Raw genomic sequence first — 13,595 nt, 5'->3', positions numbered from 1 at the left:
GCTTTGTGTGATGTGATCGGTCCCTTCTGCCTCCAGCTCAAGGACCGCACAAAGCCCGTGCTTGTCACCCCCAGTTAGTCGGGCTCACGCCCGCCAGGGCCCCACTCCCCAGAGCACATGCCGCTCGGAGGGTCCTTTTCCGAAGAGTCGGAGACCTCCCTCCACCCAGCTCCAGCTCTGGCTTTGGCCCTGGGATCCAGCTGCGGCTTCCTGCTCAGGGGGTAAGCCCCCCACCCCCACTCCAGACCACCAGCCCTTCCCCCACCCGCCAGATGTGGCCAGGAGCACAGCTGAGGCTCCCTGCAGACACACATCCTCCACATTCCAGAAAGCGCTAACTGGGGAGGGGGAGAGAAAAGGGGTCCGAGGGTGCAGCAGGGCATTTCCCTTTCCCACCCACAGGCTTTGAGCACAGCCCTTTGAGATGGGCATGGAGGTCAGTCCCGGTCAGTGACTGGCTCAGGATCACACAGCCTCCCAGCCCAGCTGAAACAACAGTGGCACTTACCCTGGCCTTGGGAAATAGGTGGGTCCGGGGCCTCCCAGGGGGCCCTGTCCTCTGGGAGAGACCCTGGTCTGTTGTAGTCTGTGGAGAGGGAGGGGTGAGAGGGAACATCAGTGGGGGCCCTACTCAGAGCATCACTGGGGAATGGGGGCAGGGCTTTGAGGAGGGGGCGATGGAGGATCTGGGTCTGGCCTGCGGAGCAGGAAGCTGGTAGCTTTGGGAAAACTGAACCTAGCTGTCCCAGAGCCCGGCCCATAGGGGAGGGGAAGGGGGAAGAAGAGAGGGGTGGGGACCCCAGGAGCTGGGAAAGTCTCCACAGGATGTGGCCCAGTAGAGACTGAGCTGAGCCTCCTGGGGCCTGAACGCACAGTCCAGAAGCATCCCCAAGGGGTCTGTGTCCTGCTCAGCCTTCAGACTCACCCAGGGGAGGAGCTAAAGGGAGAGGGAGCCTTTACTGAGACCACAGAGGAGATGGAGCCCCCTTCATGCTCATGGTCTGCCATCACCGAATCTAAAAGGTCCCCATCAGCCTCAGCTAACATCAGGGGAGAGCTCAGATCCCTTCTCTGGGAAATGGAGCTAAGGCCGAAGCTCCACTCAGGTTCCCAGAGAATGCTCTGGCTGTGACCCCTGCCAGGGCCAGACCCGAGGGACATCCGGTCTCTTGTCGCTGCTCCGTGTTAAAAGAACCCGGCTCTCTTTTAGGGTTCAGGCCACATGAACATCCCCCTTGGAGTTTCACAATATGAGGGCCTGAATGGATGAAGGCCCGGTAGTTTCACCTTTGTAGTGGTAGTTTGCTTGTTTGTTTGTTCTTTCTCGCGTTGTTTGGTTTTTGTTTTTCCCTTTTGGACCTGACTTTTCTTGCAAAGCATGCATCCCAACATGGAAATATGAGGAACTGGACATGTTTTACCTATATCAGATTACTTGCTGCCTTGGGCTGGAGGGGGAGGGGAGAGGAAGAGGACAGAGATACAAAAAAATTGGGACATGAGGTTTTGCAAAAGTGAATGTAGAAAACTATCTGCATGGATTGGGAAAAAGTAAATACTTTAACAAAAAATAAATAAATAAAAGATAGCCTCTAAAACAAAACCATAAGAACACAGGAGATGGTCTTCCTAATTCCAGCCAGGGAAGAGATTGTAACCAAATGGGAGACAGAGAGAGGGACAGAAAGAGGAAAACACAGGAGACAGAGACACAGAGAGATAAGAACAGCAAGCCCAGAGTCAGGAGGGCTCGAGCTCAAATTCAATCTCAGCCACTTAATAGCTGGCTTTGCCTCAGTTTCCTCATCTATAACATGAGAACCATGGAGAAAGAATGTATTCAGGAGAGACATGCCCAAGGTCACCCAGCAAATCTCTGAGGCCGATTGGAACGTCCGTCTCCCTGACGCCTAGCCCACAGCCAGACCGGCCAAGCGGCCCCTTGACCTCTTGGAGATGACGGAAGAAATCGGTTCCGTGACACAGAGAGAGAGGAAAGCCGGTCCAAATAAAATCAGAGCAGCTGAGAAAGGAGGGAGGAAGCTTTACACCCGCTGAGAACTTTCACAAAGAACAGCGCCGACTTGGGACGGGGAGAACGCAGCTAATATCCCGATTGCTCCCCAAGAGCTCATGGGGTCAAGGCGAGAAGGGAGCAGCTCCGGGCAGGCTAGCGCACAAAAAGTGGCTCCAGATCCCCGCCCCCAGGAGGCCTCCCCTCCAGCCTGTCCAATTGGCAACGAGGCGAGAGTGATGCCCAATGACAGAGTCTGAAGGAAGACAAACACCCTCCCCCCAATCCCCTCCCTCCTCTTTCCCTCCTCGACCCTTTCTCCCCTCCCCTTCCCTCCCCTTCCTCCTCTCCTCTTTCTTCCTCTCCCTCCACTCCTCCTCTTCCCTCCTCTCCTCCTCTTTCTTCCTCTCCCTCCATTCCTCCCCTTCCCTCCTCTCTCTCCATTCCTCCTCTTCCCTCCTCTCCCTCCTCTTTCTTCCTCTCCCTCCATTCCTCCCCTTCCCTCCTCTCCCTCCATTCCTCCCCTTCCCTCCTCTCCCTCCTCTTTCTTCCTCTCCCTCCATTCCTCCCCTTCCCTCCTCTCCCTCCATTCCTCCCCTTCCCTCCTCTCCCTCCTCTTTCTTCCTCTCCCTCCATTCCTCCCCTTCCCTCCTCTCCCTCCATTCCTCCCCTTCCCTCCTCTCCCTCCTCTTTCTTCCTCTCCCTCCATTCCAACCCCTTCCCTCCTCTTTCTTCCTCTCCCTCCACTCCTCCCCTTCCCTCCTCTCCCTCCATTCTTCCCCTTCCCTCCTCTCCTCCTCTTTCTTCCTCTCTCCATTCCTCCCCCTCCCTCCTCTCCCTCCTCTTTCTTCCTCTCCCTCCATTCCAACCCCTTCCCTCCTCTTTCTTCCTCTCCCTCCACTCCTCCCCTTCCCTCCTCTCCCTCCCCTCCTCTCCAGTATTCACTGATTTTGCCAAATCCCTCTATCCTCCCCCAAATTTTTCTCTTTGTTGCAAGGGGCAGTTTGCCCACTGGGGGAGCCATTGGTAAAATAAAGTTGGTGCGGATATCCAGACAGGGGAGCCTGATAAAAACGCCCAGCACTGAGTGCATGCCTGAGCCCAAGCCAGGATCAGGGACACTCGGCAAGACCAGGAAGAAGATGCAGGCCCTCAGGTCCCGATCGTCCCAGACCCATCTCTCACATGGGTAAAGTGCTCAGCCTGCATAGTGCTTAGCACGCAGTAGGGGCTTACTAAATGCTCTCCTCCTCATCTAGAGCAGCTGAGGCTGCAAACGCTGACCAACACTTCCCTTCCTGGTCCAAAGGAGGCGAGTAATGGCCGAGCCCTGGAAGGCTCCCAAGGGGCCTCTCAGTCTCTTTCTTGCCCCTGTGCCAGGCTCTCTCTAAAGTCCACACCCTCCAGCCCAGCTCCCAGAGGAGGGAGCCAGGGATAACCCCAGAACTTTGAGTTGCCTGGTCCCCGAACTCCACAGAAGTAATGCCTTATCCCAGAAGGAAAAGGTCTGCCAATGACAGACCCACACATATCAGCAAGATAGACTGGGAGGGGCTGACAGGCCATCGAGGCTGACCCTTGGGGGAGGGAGGATTTGAACTCAGGCCCTCAGGACGGATAATTTGGAGGCTTATTTTTCACCTGGCCCCCCACCTGAGAGTGGACTAGGAATGGGGCTACATCTAGGAAAATGGCTCTGATCCAAAGCAGAACAAAGGCAATAAAATGGGTCAGCCATGTCATAAAACTGGAAACGGGATCTTGCCGAGCAAGCTGAGCCGAGAAGCGGAAACGTGCCCAACTTCTTCCTTGGCAGAGGTCGGGGCCACGGCTGAGGAACATTAGACCGTCAGCCTTGGATGGTAAATGTTACTGAGCCGCAGCCAGGGGGCACCACAGTGACCATGACACTGGCCCTACAGTCCCAAAGATCTTCATGTTTGAGCAAACATTTCACCAGGCGGCTGAACCCAGGACTAGTTTTCTCATCTATTGTTGTTCATCCTTCCTTCTCAAAGAAGACCGATGACATCACAGGGTGATAGCTTGACTTGCCCGGGGATTGGCTTTAATTGCGGCAGAGCTGCACAATGCCAGCAGCCTCACTCTTCCAGAATCATCAAGGTGCAATGGCAGGACAGAGTCAAGATGACTGGTGGAAGTCCAAGACACAGAGGAGGACCGAGTTCCAAGCGCTCCCCAGCTCCTGCTTCAGCTACCTTTGTGACTTCGAATAAACCGTTCTCATCTGCCCATTCTGCCAGGGAAATACCCCCTCACTCACTGACGGACCTGAAACCCCTCAGTTCCCTTCAACCTGATTTAGCCCGGGGGCCAACATGGTTCATCAGAGGGTGGCCATTGCACATGCTCCAGCTTGGTGAAGCCACAAGTGGCAGCTGAGCAGCAGAGGGACACCCAAGATGGACATGCAGTCCTGAGAAGGCCCAGAAGCCTCTCTCCCACCAGAAGGGCTGGTCCTCCCTGGACATCTCATACACTCTGACCTTAAATTTGTTTCGGATCAACAATAGCTCCTACCTCCTAGGGCTGTTGAGAAGTTCAAAGAGCTATGTGTAAAGCACTAGAAAAAAACCAGCTCTTTTTACTACCTATCTTTCTCTCCCTCACTTTTTAACTCTTTGCTTTTAAAGGGATAGCTCTCTCAAGAAAGGATGAAGGTGATGGACAGAAGGCAGGAATGGAGATGAATCAATACAAAAATCTGACAAAACTGTATAAAAATAATCACTTTTTACTGCCTATATCACTCTGGCCAAGCCCCTCCCCTCCTTCCCACTTGATCCCTCTTATTACTCCAGAATGGAGGGAGTTGGATACAATAGACTCTGAGATTCCCTGAAGTGCTAAGACCTATGGATCATTGAACCCTAGAGCTAAGAGGAACCTTTGCTGAGCCCAATCCCACTCCCCAGATCACACTGTAATGTGCCAGGAAGAGGCAGCTCCTTCCCCATGTCAGGGATAGCCAGTTGTGTTAGGAAGCTCTCTGCTGACTTAACTCTGTCCCTTTGCCCTGGCTCCTGGCTCAGCCCATAACTCACCTGGGTCTGCTACAAAATAGGAATCCTTTAAAGACTTCAGATCTTCCCAGTCACATCTCATAGCCTTCTAAGTGCTTTCTCCAGCCAGAGCATGGCAAGCTCTATCTTGGATGCCACAAACTGAATAGATCTTTCAAACTATATGTTCAAAACAGAACTCATAACCTTCCCTACTCAAAAAAATTTCCCCGTTTCTACTTTCCCTTACCACCCTTCAACCCAAACCCTGGAGTCAGCCTGGAATTCTCACTCTTTCTCACCCAGGTCTGTTGCTTTCTCTGTAATATTTCTGGTCAAATTTATTTCTTGCAATATCTCTGGTCAATTTTATTTCCTCCAACATCTCTGATCATTTCACTTCTGCAACATTTCTGGTCAATTTTATTTCTTGCAACATCTCTGGTCAATGTCACTTCTGCAACATTTCTGGTCGTTTTTATTTCTTGCAACATCTCTGGTCAATGTCACTTCTGCAACATTTCTGGTCAATTTTATTTCCTGCAACATCGCTGGTCAATCTTATTTCCTCTAACATCTCTGGTCAATTTCAATTCAGCAACATATTTGGTCAAGTTCTTTCTTTCCTTTTTGCACAATTTCTGGTTAATTTCACCTCTTCAACATCTATCTTAGATTTTACCTATACAGGTGAAATACCTTCTCCCCTATGATCTTGCCCCCACCCTGGAACAGAGCCTCATCACTTCACACCTGGACTATTACAATAGCTGCTGGGGAGGGTGTTTCTACCTGCCTGGCATCTTTCCCCACTCCAGGGCATCTTTTATTCAGCTCTCAAGATGACCTTGCTCAAATGCAGCAGCTCTAGAAGCTTCAGGGACTCTCCCCTTCCTGTTGGGACTAAAGCAGACTCCTGATTTATCATTTAAAGTCCCTTCTCACGGGAACCCCGGCTACCTCTCCAGACATATTCTTTCAGCCTTCACACTACCTTCCTTCCAACCAAACTGGTTTTCCTGCCGTTCCTTTCTCCAGAACATTATCTCCTGCCTACATGCCTTAGACTCCATTTGGGGCCTCCCCCAGTGTTGACACCTCTCTCACCACCATACAAGCCACTTGGCAGAGACTCCTTCCTCAGCCAGGTCTGGAGGCAGAGATGTAGGGAAAGAGGGAGAGATTGGCCGGGGCCAGTCTGGCTCTGGCTGTGGTCTCTGCATCCCCACTCCCCAGCTTGCTGGCTTCATGGCATCCTGGGGAGGGTGGGAAAACAGAACCTTATCCAAAAGCCTTCTCTGCCTACATGTCCTCTAACTCTGAACTGTCATGGACATAAAGTAGGGAGGGAAAGGAGCCTGAGCCGCTCCAGCTTCTGCTGTCTCACGTGCCTTACCCTGAGCACAGGAGGCCAAGAGAGCCGCATGGCCGGTCCCATAGGGCTTCACCTGACCCCCAGAGTCTCTCCCACAGCCAAAGACAGAACCAGCTCCTTCTTTCCCCCTACTGCACATCCCTCCAAGCCCAGAGTCACCAAATGCCTCCCCTGGAGTTATAAAGCAAAGGGAATGAAGGAATAGGGATGGGTCCCAGTGAAAATCTCCCTCAGGAAAAGTTGAGAGAGCGTTTCCCTTCTATGGAGCACTTCCCCTAGAGGATGCCCTCCCTATTCAGGGAATCCCCAGGATCCAAGGAGGAGGGTCTCAGTCTAGGAGTGGGAACCAAAAGGACTTCCTCCCTTTATACTTGAAGAGTGGGGGGGATGTTGTCCACGGTCAGACAGGCAGAATTTGAAACGAGATCCTATCAGGCAAGGCTTCAAGGAAGCTGAGAAAGGGGGCAAGGACACTCTGTGGCTCAACGTCAACTCCAGGCTGTGATACGATCTGGGTGGCACCCTGGTGGAGGTGATGATTAAAGTACTGAGAACTGATGAAGTCACCAAAGGAATGCCAGGAGAGTTGGGAGGGGGAGCGGCACCTGAAGCCATCCAGCCAAGAAGCAGGGGCAGGAAAGGGCAGAGAAAGAAGAGGGAAGTAGTCAGAAGGGAGCAGATCATCCAAGCCCAGGCAGGAGAGAAGCACTGGCTACTGCTTGGAGATCAAGGACAGGCCAGGACAGGTCTGAGGATTCACTGATGAGATCCCTGAAGATCTGTTTTCGGCCCAGCCCGAGCCTCGCTTTGTGCTGAGTCTGCAGAAGCAAAGAGGGCCAGGGTGAGGGTGGGAGGGTACACTGGCGCGCTTCCCCTGGAGCCCCTGTGGGCAGGGGAGCCGTGCCAGGCAGCATCCCAGTGCCCCTAATTACCCCTCATTAGAACCTTGGAACATGCCTTGTAGGACTGAGCAGCCAGCAGAGCCCATGCCTATACTGGCTGGGCAGCCCAAGCCCGCCTGCCAGCTCCCCCCTGGCGCCAGGTTGGGGCCCCCAGACCTGTGTCACCCCCCCCCCCCCGCAGCCCAACTCCTCCCAAGGCCTTCTGTGTCTGCATGGTGCTCCTGCCTCCCCACTAAGCACCCCCAAGCCCCTCACTCAATGGGCCCCGTCTCCCTTGCTGGCTCCACCTCCACGCCCCTCAGTGAGCCCTTAATCCCCTGCCTGAGCCCCACTCCTCCACCGAGCTCTCCCATCCCACAAAGAGCCCCCATCCTCATTTGGAAAAATTAAGCACTTTAGTCTGAAGACTCAGATTTGAGGGGGGGATTTGGGGAGGAACGAGGGGCTCTCCTCGCCAAGAACTCCAAAAGGAGGAACCTATTGGGTCTTCCCAAAACGGGGTGGGCTGCCTGGGAGGGGGGGCTCCCCCTCACTGGGACCACGTGAATACCGTCGGGAGGGCTGCAGACACACGGACGCTTGCTACTTTGTGGGCCCCATATCTGCAGGTTCCCCGCACCTCAAATTTCTAGGACTCCCTAGAGTCCATTATTACTCCCAAGCATGATCTCAGTCCTCTCAAACCCCAGTCTAGATGACCCCCAGAAGGTTCCCAGAAGAAAGAGGTAGCCATGCTGGCGCTCCCTGCCCGCCACACGCCCAGACTCCCTGCCTCTCCTCCCTGGCCATCTGGCTCTGGGAAAGCTCTCTGACTGCCCGTCGGGGCCCATGGCCAGTGGCCCCGGCACCCCTCTCCTCCTGGCCGGTGTCCCTGCCTCCTCCTCGGCAGGCTGAGAATCTCTGTGCTGACCCCGAGGGTCCCCGAGGCTTCGTCCTGCACCCCCTTCTCTTCTCTGTCCACTTTCTGCCTCGGGGATTAAATCCCCTCTCCTGGACTCCATTTTCGGGGGCTGCCAGATGCAGTCCTTGCCTGGAGCTCCCGCCGGACACCTCAGAGTGGGGGCCCGCTGGCTCCCAAGCCCAGCAGGTCTAAAACAAAACTCCAGGTCTCCCCCAGATCTTGTCTCCCCGCCATCTTCCCAGCCTTCCCTCTGCCTGAGGGAGCGGCGAGGGGGCGCCACGGCGGTGGTGTTGGCCCTGGCCAGCATGACGTCGGCCACGTTGTGTTCCCAGGAAGTTTTCCTGCCCCCCTTTTCTCAGCTGTAAAGACGGGGCTCGCAACAGCAGCGTCCCCCCGAGTGCCAGGTCACCTGACTCATCTCTCCCTTCCTCTCCACTCACTGGCCACCACCTGGATCAGGCCCCAAGTGCCCGGGACTGACCTCTGCCCCAAAGACCATGTCCCATGCCTCTGTTTGGCTTTGAAGGCGCCTGAAAGCTCTCCCCCCTCCCCAGGCTGGTTACACATTACTTCTCTCCCACACTCGGCTCCACATTCCAGGAAAACGGGCTAAGACCCCCTCCCGTGGTGGAAGGCTTTCCTGCCTCCCCACCGGTGCCCTCAGACAGCCTCAGCCTCCCACTGCCCACCTGCCTGCCTTCCCACCGCCCCGAGGCCCTGGTGGCTTGTCCCCAGCACTTCCACCTCTCTTGTACCCAAGAGGAAACTGTCCCCTTCCTCAGGCCAGGGCCCAGGGACTCAAGTCCCTCCTCCCTTTTGGACAAAAGGATTGCTCTACTAGGGAGGGGGACCCAGATGGAGAGGGGAGATGGAGAGGGGCTCCCCAGATGGAGAAGGGCTCCCTAGATGGAGAAGGGTTCCCCACATGGAGAGGGGAGATAGAGAGGGGCTCCCCAGATGGAGAAGGGTTCCCCAGATAGAGAGGGGCTCCCCAGATGGAGAAGGGTTCCCCAGATAGAGAGGGGCTCCCCAGATGGAGAAGGGCTCCCCAGATGGAGAAGGGTTCCCCAGATGGAGAGGGGCTCCCCAGATGGAGAAGAGTTCCCCAGATGGAGAAGAGTTCCCCAGATAGAGAGGGGCTCCCCAGATGGAGAAGGGTTCCCCAGATAGAGAGGGGCTCCCCAGATGGAGAAGGGTTTCCCAGATGGAGAGGGGAGATGGAGAGGGGCTCCCCAGATGGAGAAGGGTTCCCCAGATGGAGAAGAGTTCCCCAGATAGAGAAGAGTTCCCCAGATAGAGAAGAGTTCCCCAGATAGAGAGGGGCTCCCCAGATGGAGAAGGGTTCCCCAGATGGAGAGGGGCTCCCCAGATGGAGAAGAGTTCCCCAGATGGAGAGGGGCTCCCCAGGTGGAGAGAGGAGATGGAGAGGGGCTCCCCAGATGGAGAAGGGTTCCCCAGATGGAGAAGAGTTCCCCAGATAGAGAAGAGTTCCCCAGATAGAGAAGAGTTCCCCAGATAGAGAGGGGCTCCCCAGATGGAGAAGGGTTCCCCAGATGGAGAGGGGCTCCCCAGATGGAGAAGAGTTCCCCAGATGGAGAGGGGCTCCCCAGGTGGAGAGGGGAGATGGAGAGGGGCTCCCCAGACGGAGAAGGGCTCCCCAGATGGAGAAGAGTTCCCCAGATGGAGAGGGGCTCTGTGGATACAGTTTGCTTAGGCATTAGAAGGAGATGTTTCTGAAGGCCATCCCACCGCAAAAGGGGGCGAGAGAGAGGGGATAGGCTGGCAGCTGCGGGGCTCATGTGGCCCAGCGGGAGCTCAGAAGAGGATATTTTGGCAAAGGAGTGAGGGGCAGGGTAAGGTATTAACTCCAAGTGACCAATTAACACCTACCCAAGGGTGTGAATGTGCCTGTGAGGGCCCCCGGGGCAGGGAAGAAGGGCAGAGGACACCAGCCTCCCGAAGCCTGATCCTTCCCCTCCTTCCCCTTCCCTCTCCAATCAGACCTGGCCATTAGTCCAGGGTGTTGAGTGCGGGAGGGAGTAGGGGAGAGACAAAGTCTACCCCACAGCATGTTCTCGGGCCGGAGCAGCGTCTCCAAGCACTGGACCCAGAAGCCCTGCCACACTCCCTCCCCCCCAGCCAGACCCTGACCATGAACCAGTCCCTTCCTTTCTCTTTGAGCAGCCTCAGTTTCCCCATCTGTTACACCTGCAAAATTTCTCCCATCCCTCCTCCCTTCACAAGCTGCGACGCAGGGTTGGCCAACTCAACTTCCTTTCTCCTTGAACCCCTCGTCCCCTCGTCCTGCCAGCGGCCTGTCAAACTTTGTCCAACTCCCGCCCTGGGTTACCCCCCCACCTCACCTCTCTTTACTCCCGGGCTGCTCAGGCGTTTTAGAGGAAGGCAGGTCTCCAGTGCGACGGGGCTGCAGCCCCCAGGCCAGTCCTTTGGACTTATCCTGTTCAACCTGGCGTTTAAGGCAGCTCAAAGGTTCCTCGGAGTGGCTCTGAGCTGGGAGCCCCTCCACCCTTTCTCAGGCCCCGTTCTCCTGACCTCTCGGCTGATTTTAGCACCATCATCAGCCTCCTTGTCCCTTCCCCCTCCCCCCATCCTCTCAGAAGCTCCCCCATCTCCCCCTTCCTTCCTGACTACCTCATTCCTGTCTGCTCCTTCTCAGTCTCCCTAGCAGCCCCTGCTCCATCAGTGCGCTCAGCCTCGAGGGGTCCATCCTGGGAGCTCCTTCTCCTTTCCTGCTGACCTCCTGCTCATCTGCCATGGACTCACTTCTCTCATCTATGCCCCTGACCCCTCATGTCCTCAGCCTCCGAGCTCCAGATCTACATTGCCCACAGTCTGCTGGACAGCTCCCTTTCCCTGAAGATCCCAGCAGCATCTCAGACTCTATGTTAGGACTCTATGTTTGTCCTATCGATCCAGCATTCATTAGGCACCTACTATAAGCCAAGAAGATGGGAGGGGCAGCTAGGTGGTCCAGTGGATAGAGCGCCAGCCCTGAATTCAGGAGGACCCGAGTTCAAATCTGGTCTCAGACACTTAGCACTTCCTAGCTGTGTGATCCTGGGCAAGTCACTTAACCCAGCCTCACAAAAAAAAAAAAAAAAAAAGAAGATGGAAAAGATGGAAGAGATGTGGATATATATAACATATATAAGAGAGAGAGAGAGAGAGAGAGAGAGAGAGAGAGAGAGAGAGAGAGAGAGAGAGAGAGAGAGACAAAGACACAGACAAACATAGACAGAAAGAAAGACAGACCCCACCCTCAAGGAGCTTCCATTCTACTGGAGAAGCTCAGAGTAGGCATTGTGTTTCTGGCTGATTTGTCTCCTTCTGCCCAAGACACCACCATCCTTTCCTCAAAATCTCAAGATCTCAAGTCCAGCTAGATGGTGCAGTGGATGAAGTTCTGGATCCAGAGCAAAGAAGTTCTGCCCTCAGATACTTCACTGTCATTTCCTCAGTTTCCTCATCAAATAAAATTGTCTGTCTTAAAGTACTTAGCACAATATCTGGCACATAATGGACACTTAATAAAGATTTGTTCCCTCCCTCTCCATCTAGGAATATTTGCCATTTCAAAGAAAGCAGAAGCAAAAATTTGCAAAATCAAAAGAAGCAGAGAAAGCTAGTGTGTTTAACCATGGAAATTAATTAATATCAATTCTCAACAGGTGGAATTGCATCTAATAAGAGAAAAAAATTAATTGTAAAAAAATTTAACAATACAATAACTATTGGAGACCTTAATATTCCTTTCTCAGAGCTAGGAAAATTGAACAGAAAGCTAAATGAAAATGAAAAAAATGGAACTGAATGAATATTGAAGCTGGAAATCAGTTACTTTGACAAGCAGCCTGAATCATGCAACCAACAAGATGGTGTACTAGACAGTTTCTCTTATCCCCATGACTTCTCAAACTTTGGCAAGACAGAAATTCTGCACCAAAGATAAAGCAACTTCTGCTTCCCCCAAAATACAAAAGAAGGTAAACTTTGAGTTCACTCAGCACTCCCTTGTCTACCACCCACCCCAGCCTACCTGAAGCAAGATCATACTCCCCTGGCCAGAGACTAACCCACAAGTTTGCAAGAAAGCCCCACAACACTCCCAGGTGCTCTTTTCTCTTTTCAGGGCTGTGGAAAGTCAGGCTTCAGACTAAGCAGAGTTCTGTACTACAAAAGAGCTCAAAGGAGAGTAGAAGAACAGAGGAGAAGGGCAAGTCATGTGTCTGGGCTTGAAATAGAACCCAGGTTTCTCCCTCTCCCCTCCCCCCCAGAGATTCGGAGACCTAAACTACAGAAATCAAGAGAACACCACTCAATTCAGCAGGCTCTGACCTGCCAGTGCTGAGCCAGAAGACTGAGAAGGAGAGGAAGTAATGCAGGCATTAATATTGGGGAAGTGGTGAATCTGTGCAGCACCCCACCAAGCCTGAGGGAAAGAGCCCAGAATCCAATTGGGGCCTGTTCTGACCACCCAAAATTCAGCTGGGTCAGAGATCCAGGCTGGTGAAGTGGGGATTGTCCACCTTGGGAGGAGGCTGAGACACTGTGAGATCCAGCCTACAGGGAAACCACATCAGAGGAGAAATAGTAAGTGAGTACAAGGGGAAAATAAGATGTGGGGATGTGGGTGGAGAGAAATAAATTACCAAAGATAACAGGAAGAAGAAATCTCAGAGACTTTGAACATAAGCAGAAGGAAATACGGCCTTCAGTTCTAGTGACCAGATCCACTATTGTTCAGTCACGTCTGCCTCTTTATGACTCCATGATCCAGAGCACACCAGGCCTCCACAGCCTTCCAAAGTCTATCCAAGTTCATGTTCCTTGTTTCTGTGATACTCTCTACATACTTCATCTTCTGCCATCCCCTTCTCCTTTTGCTGTCAATCTTTCCCAACATCAGGATTTTTTTTTTCCAGTGAGTTCCAAGTAATCATTATGTGGCCAAAGTAGCTAAACTTCAGCTTTAGTATTTGACCTAATTCATTTCCAGTGAATATACTGAATTAATTTAAGTATTGACTGATTTGATCTCCTTCTGTCCAAGGAATTCTCAAAAACTTCTCCAACATCACAATTCAAAAACATCAATTCTACAGCACTTAGATTTCTTTACCATTCAACTCTCACAGCCATGCACTGGAAAAACACAGCTTTGATTCAGTGGACCTTTGTCAGTGAGGTGATGTCTTTCTTCTTAGTCTGCCATTGCTTTCCTTCCAAGGAGCAAGGGCCTTTTAATTTCATAACTGCAGTCACCCTTAGAAGTGATCTTTGAGCCCAAGAATTTAAAATCTGACAATACTTCCATTTCTTCTCCCTCTATTTGCCAGGAAGTGATGGGACCAGTTGCAAA

General features: G+C 53.1%; 1 protein-coding gene across 2 annotated transcripts in view; it reads right to left on the bottom strand.

Annotated features, from left to right (window-relative positions):
• The window catches only part of LOC141556625 (glutathione hydrolase 1 proenzyme-like), a 44,749-nt gene that overhangs the window by 16,839 nt on the left and 14,315 nt on the right, over positions 1–13,595 (bottom strand). The window contains exon 2 of one of the 2 annotated variants that reach the window (XM_074291051.1): positions 509–586. The exons of the other annotated variant lie outside the window; for it this stretch is intronic. The gene's annotated coding sequence lies outside the window, so the exon portion shown is untranslated. The remainder of the gene's footprint in view (positions 1–508; positions 587–13,595) is intronic. 2 annotated transcript variants of the gene reach the window in all.

Source organism: Sminthopsis crassicaudata, chromosome 1 (assembly GCF_048593235.1).
Source record: "Sminthopsis crassicaudata isolate SCR6 chromosome 1, ASM4859323v1, whole genome shotgun sequence".
Classification (NCBI taxonomy): domain Eukaryota; kingdom Metazoa; phylum Chordata; class Mammalia; order Dasyuromorphia; family Dasyuridae; genus Sminthopsis; species Sminthopsis crassicaudata.
Note: the sequence above shows the minus strand (reverse complement) of the source record. Positions and strands in the feature narration are given on the sequence as shown.